Raw genomic sequence first — 6,608 nt, forward strand, 5'->3', positions numbered from 1 at the left:
ATATTTTTTTAGAAAAATAGAAAACCAAACGTAGGAGGGAAAAAAAAGGATAGACAGAGAGAAATTTTTCAATGATATCAAATTTTCAAAGAAAAAAATACATCGAAATAGGAAAACAAAAACAAAAATGAACTCAAAATAAAATAAAGCATGTGATTAAATATAACAACATAAATAAACAAATAGAGTAAATACCAGACCCATGTACAATTTTTAAAAAATCGTTTGAAAAAAATAACTCAATATCCATTGAACAAGATTAAATTAAGAAGACAGTGGAGGAATAATTAAGGAGGGAAGAAATTCGTTTAAATTCAGAGATGATCCGGAGAAGGGAACTTTATTCTAGCAACATATTTGGAGTCAAAAGTACATGGACAAAATCACTAGTAAAAAAAAGACTTTTAAACGCGCATACTGAAAATTTATAGATTTGCTAAAAAGAAAACACACACACGCATATACACATACATACACATACACACACACGCACACACACATAGACACACACAAAAACAAACAGACAAACACGCACACACACACAAACACACACAAACACATACAAACCCATACACACACACAGACACACACACACGCAAACAAACAGACAAACACACACACACACACACAATCGTAAAGAAAATATACACTATGTAAGTATTTTCACTTCAGGATCTTACAGGAAAAAAAAATCGCCGATATCATAGATGTAACTCTATGGCAACTACCATCAGCCACAGTAATGGCACATGGCAACCAATCAGCTCGACCCACGGAGATGATGAGTTGCCAGATTTTATTTTCTCTTGAATATTTGACGTATTTCGAAAGTGGACTTTTAAATGGTGATTTGCTTAATTTTATTCTTATTGCAATCATCATCATCATCACATTTATCAAAGTTATGAATATTAATATTATCATAAATAATGATAATCATTTTTATCATCGTTCTTCGTAGTAATAGTAGTAGTAGTAATAGTAGTATATCTTTGATGATAATAATAATAACTATAACAATAATAAAGATGATAATTGTTATCATTGCTCGTCCTAATCTTTCAAATGCTATTATCATTATCATCAGCGGTAATGTGAGCAAAATTCCGCAATCATTACTCTCATTGTCAGTGTCATTACCCTTATCATTACGTCATCATTAGAATCGTCATTATTGGTATTACTATTATTATCATCATCACCATCATCTTCATCAGAAGAGGCATCATTAGGAGTATCATTATCGTTGTTATTATATCTATAATCATCTCTGTGTTAGTGTTTTTTTATCATTGTTGTTGTTATCATTAATATCATTGTTATTATTATTATCATCATTATTATTGTTATCATTACTATCATTATTGACATTACTATAATCTTTATTATTAATAACATTAGTAACGCCATTATCATCATCATAATTATCATCGACATCATTATCTATTGTCATCGTTATTATTATTACTGTCATTATCATTATTACTATCATCATCTTGAATTTCAGAGTATCATCATTTTTGTTATCAATATTATTATTATTGCTATTGTTATCCTTTCTGCTTTATAGTTATTCGTTTTGTTATCATTTAATCGGTATTATCATTACATTATTGTTATCATTATCATTACCATTATCACCATTATTATCATCATTATCTTTACTATCATTATAATCAACATTATCATCATCATCCTCATATGATCATTATCATTATTATGATATGATGATTATGGTAATTTCTTTTCATAATCATTAATTTCATTATCATCATTATCAATATCAACACTGTTATACTCACTATTACCATAATCAAAAATAAAATCATCATTACCGTTATCATTATTACCGTTATCATTATCATTATTGACATTGTTATTATACACAGTATTGCTATTGTTACCGTCAATAGCATTACTATCATTACTGTCACTAGTATCTTTATCATTATCATCAATATCGCTACCGTTGTTGTTTTGTTGCATACCATTGCTAGTACAGGTTATGCTGTTCACTGTTGTTATCACTATAACGATAACAAGAATACTGATATTACTAACCCGAAGCATCAGTAATAAGAATATCTATAAAGTAATAACAATGTATATATATATACTACAGCATGTTCATCCACGTCTATTGCTGGTTTTGTTGTGGTTGGTCTTTTTGTTCTGTTCCTGATCTTCCTGGTAGATATAATGTCTATGTTGAGTGTGTTTGTGGGTGTGTGTTTGTTTGTGTTTGTGTGGGTGTGTGTTTGAGTTTGTGTGTGTGTGTGTGTGTTTGTGTGGGTGTGTTTGTTTGTGTTTGTGTGTGTGTGTTTGTGTGGGTGTGTGTTTGTGTTTGTGTGTGTGTGTGCCTGTTTTGTGTGTGTGCCTGTTTTGTGTGTGTGTTTTGTGTGCCTGTTTTGTGTTTGTGCTTTGTGTGTGTGTGTGTTTTGTTTGTGCATTTTAGTGTGTGTTTAGTATGTGTGTGTTTTGTGTGCGTCTGTTTTGTGTGTGTGTGTGTGTTTTGTTTGTGTGTGTGTGTGTTTTGTGTGTGTGTGTTTTGTGTGTGTGTGTGTGTGTGTTTGTGTGTGTGTGTGTTTGTGTGTGTGTGTGTTTGTGTGTGTGTGTGTGTGTTTGTGTGTGTGTGTTTGTGAATGCATGTGCATAGGCTTGTGTATCGTTTTGTGTGGAGGGGGGTGCTTATGTGTGGCAATGCATGTACATATGTGTGTCGTAAGTATATTATTATACGTGTGCGAGTTAGTTATTCATCTTTCCAATGAATATCATACCTTGCGAGAGTGCATGTTTATGTGTGTGTGTGTGTGTATACATGTGTGTGCCTGTGTGTAAGTGTATATATGTGTGTGTATTTGTGTATGTATGTGTGTGTCTATGTGAGCGTGTGTGCTTGTCGCAATGCATGTGTACATATACACGTGTAAGTACCATACCATACATATCCAACATTACCTCAATCAAAAATCTCAAATCCCCCTAAACCCACAAACCCGCCAAGATCCATCACGAGAACTTAAAAAAACCAAACGATAAACAACAAAATACTAACTTTTTTTCCTTCTATTCAGGAGCTTTTACTGCACTTCGGAAATGCACCGTGGATCTCTTAGCACTGCTCACATATGACTGGGTTGGTGGCCGATCTTCAACATGTGTCGCGGGAATAGACACTCGCTGGCTCATGTGAACACCTGTAGCATCAGTTCATAGCCTCCACATCTAAATGTATAAGTAGTTTTTGAACACGTGGCTCTCCTTGCTGGGTTTTATCTTTATAGGGTTTTTGAGCTTCTTGTTCGTTTGTTTAGAGTTTTTTTTTTTTTTCGTTTTTTATCTTTTTCTTTATTTATTTCTTTATTTCTTTCTCTTTATTTCTTTCTTTCTCTTTCTCTGTCTCTTTCTTTCTTTCTCTTTATTTCTTTCTCTCTCTCTGTCTCTTTTTTTTCTCTCTCTTTCTGTTTCTCTTTCTTTCTCTCTCTCTCTCTCTTTCTGTTTCTCATTCTCTCTCTCTCTCTCTCTCTCTCTCTCTCTCTCTCTCTCTCTCTCTCTCTCTCTCTCTCTCTTTCTCTCTCTCCCTCTCTTTTCTCTCTCTCTCTCTCTCTCTCTCTCTCCATCTCCTGTCTGTCTCTCTCTCCTTCTCTTTCTCTCTCTCTTCTCTCTCTCCCCCGCTCTCTCTCTCTCTCTCTCTCTCTCTCTCTCTCTCTCTCTCTCTCTCTCTCTCTCTCTCTCTCTCTCTCTCTCTCTCTCTCTCTCCATCTATCTATCTGTATGTCGGTCTGTCTCTCCTTTCTCTTTCTCTCTCTCTCTCTCTCTCTCTCTCTTTCTCTCTCACTCTCTCTCCATCTATCTACCTCTCTCTCTCTCTCTTTCTCTCTCTCTCTCTCTCTCTCTCTCTCTCTCTCTCTCTCTCTCTCTCTCTCTCTCTCTCTCTCTCCCTCTCTCTCTCTCTCTCTTTCTCTTTCTCTCTCTCTCTCTCCATCTATCTATCTGTCTGTCGGTCTGTCTCTCCTTTCTCTTTCTCTCTCTCTCTCTCTCTCTCTCTCTCTCTCTCTCTCTCCATCTATCTATCTGTCTTTCTCTCACTCTCTCTCTTTCTCTTTTCTCTCTCTCTCTCTCTCTCTCTCTCTCTCTCTCTCTCTCTCTCTCTCTCTCTCTCTCTCTCTCTCTCTCTCTCTCTCTCTTTCTCTCTCTCTCTCCATCTATCTATCTGTTTGTCGGTCTGTCTCTTCTTTCTCTTTTTTTTTTTTTCTCTCTCTGCCTTGTGACACGACCTTCTCTCTCTCTCTCTCTCTCTCTCTCTCTCTCTCTCTCTCTCTCTCTCTCTCTCTCTCTCTCTCTCTCTCTCTCTCTCTCTTTCTTTATCTATCTATCTATCTCTATCTGTCTATCTATCTCTCCTTCTCTCTCTTTCTCCCTGATAAGAGGACATGAGTAGTATCCCATGACGGACCGGCCATGCAATCTGCAAAAGGATAGATATTACTCTGTCGTGTGACCTGTGAACCTTTACATGTTTCTTTTTTTTTTTCTTCTTCTTCTTTTTCTTTGGGGGGGGTTCTTCCTGACGTCCACCGGATTGGAACTGTCACCATAAGAATTCATCCGGCGTTTCCCATCACTGATCTATTCCTGTAGAAATAGATGTTATTGTCTCGAGCGCTTGTACACTTTTTCCCTATCTATCCGTAGGTCTCTTTATCGCTCATTTTCACTTTACCGATCTCTCTCTCTCTCTCTCTCTCTCTCTCTCTCTCTCTCTCTCTCTCTCTCTCTCTCTCTCTCTTTCTGTCTTTGTCTCTCTCTATCTCTTTCTCTCTTTCTCTCTCTCTCTCGCTTTCTATCTATCTATCTAACTTTCAATCTTTCTCCTTCTATCTATATCTCACTCTATCTCTATCTATCTGTCTATCTATCTATCTATCACTCTATCACTCTATATCTTTCCATCTATCTCACATCGATATCTCTATCTTTATATCTATCTTTCTTTCTTTTTTCTTTCTCTTTTTCTATCTCTCTTTCAATATTAATCTCTTTATTACTCCCTATCTGTCTCTCACTCTCACAATTGCTCTCTCTCTCTCTCTCTCTCTCTCTCTCTCTCTCTCTCTCTCTCTCTCTCTCTCTCTCTCTCTCTCTCTCTCTCTTTCTCTTTCTCTCTCGCTCGCTCTCTCTTTCCCTCTCTCTACGTATCTATCTCTATCTCTCTTACCTGTCTACCAACCTATCCCATCTTTCCCCCTCGCACCGTAATCAGATTCAAGCATTCTGGGATCACGCGATCATCCTCTGACGTCATGACGTTACGTGAATAATCAGATTCCAAAAATTTTCGTGATCATATGACAACATTGCGCCCTGCAAGTGTTGCCTCTCGCAGCAGAACATCCAACTACCCGAAGACACATGCTCGGACTACTGACTGTTCTGTTTGGCTGTGAATTACCTATTCTGCTGCGATTTCTTGTTAGATTCTTAATATAAATAAAGTAGAGGTTTGGCGGTTGACATTCCTGCTCCGTGATTGTGATATTTTTCACAAATATTTTTGTTATGAAATGTGCCGTGTTGTGGTCGTCCAGGAGACCATAAGACGACCTCCTTGGTCCAGCTGTTTCCTTTCTTTTCCGGACGATGAACTGGGAAGCTCTTATCTGTCCTTGCTCTGAACACTTGTAAGTCATTAAACTTCAAGTCCCTATCATTCATTTTTATGCTAACTTCTTTATTTTATTGTTAACCCATTAGTTTGGTTATTTGCATTGTCATGTACTTGTGTTCTGTACAATTGATATTTACAGTAAAACCAACTGTTTCTTGGAAAAACCGGAAGCTGCTGTGTAGGAAAGGTAGAGGAGAGGAGTCAATGTGACCTCTTTCCCAAGGAAATAAAAGTTGTGTTTCGGGTCAGAGAGGCAGGATCCAAGCAAGGGACAGAGAAGGAACCTCACACCCGGGTCAGAGGGCCAAGACTCGAGAATAGATCATCCAGTTTCTTCCTGTGTACCTTATGAGGATACATGTGCTTAAAGGAAGCATGTGTCTCTTGCTAAGTCCACATTCGCATATTAGATCCATACAACATAGAAATGTAGCCAAATTTGGATTTCACATTTAAAACTTAGCAGAATAAGGCTGTCTGAGTGCCGATTTTTAAACATCGTTTCTAATTTTGATATATTCCTTCAGCCTTTGTATTTCGACAAGGGCTGAAGGTTTAACTGTTTTAGTGACATACTATGCCTGTCCTAATCTACTGTTTCTTTCTGTTGCTGCACCTTTATATGGATGCCACCAGTACCTCATGAACTATGCCTTTCTCCGCTAGACTTCCAGTTTCTTAAAGGAGTCCTCAGGTGCTGGATTATGTTTACATCAAGACGTCTGGTGGGCACTGGGACTTAGTAATCATCGCACTTCTATGTTGATAATCATACACAATTTTCTTTCTAATGCTAGCATAAGTGTTGCATCCCTATTTTTTTACCTCATCTGCAACGGACATGCATGAATCGACGGGCTTAAATGCGATTTTGTTTTAATAGGATGCTGTGTTCCAATGTAAACAATAGTAGCTTAGTACATAAAACCGAAGTAAT

The 6,608-nt window shown here is 37.1% G+C and overlaps 1 protein-coding gene across 4 annotated transcripts in view; it reads right to left on the minus strand.

Annotated features, from left to right (window-relative positions):
• The window catches only part of LOC122266453 (uncharacterized), a 46,393-nt gene extending 43,200 nt beyond the window's left edge, over positions 1–3,193 (minus strand). The window contains exon 1 of one of the 4 annotated variants that reach the window (XM_043036215.2): positions 3,059–3,193. The gene's annotated coding sequence lies outside the window, so the exon portion shown is untranslated. The remainder of the gene's footprint in view (positions 1–3,058) is intronic. The other 3 variants (XM_043036217.2, XM_043036219.2, XM_043036216.2) reach the window with 3 other exon arrangements.
• Between the last annotated feature and the right edge of the window lie 3,415 nt (positions 3,194–6,608).

Source organism: Penaeus japonicus, unplaced genomic scaffold (genome assembly GCF_977035675.1).
Source record: "Penaeus japonicus unplaced genomic scaffold, GWHDUDI00000001_assembly GWHDUDI00000005, whole genome shotgun sequence".
Lineage (NCBI taxonomy): Eukaryota > Metazoa > Arthropoda > Malacostraca > Decapoda > Penaeidae > Penaeus > Penaeus japonicus.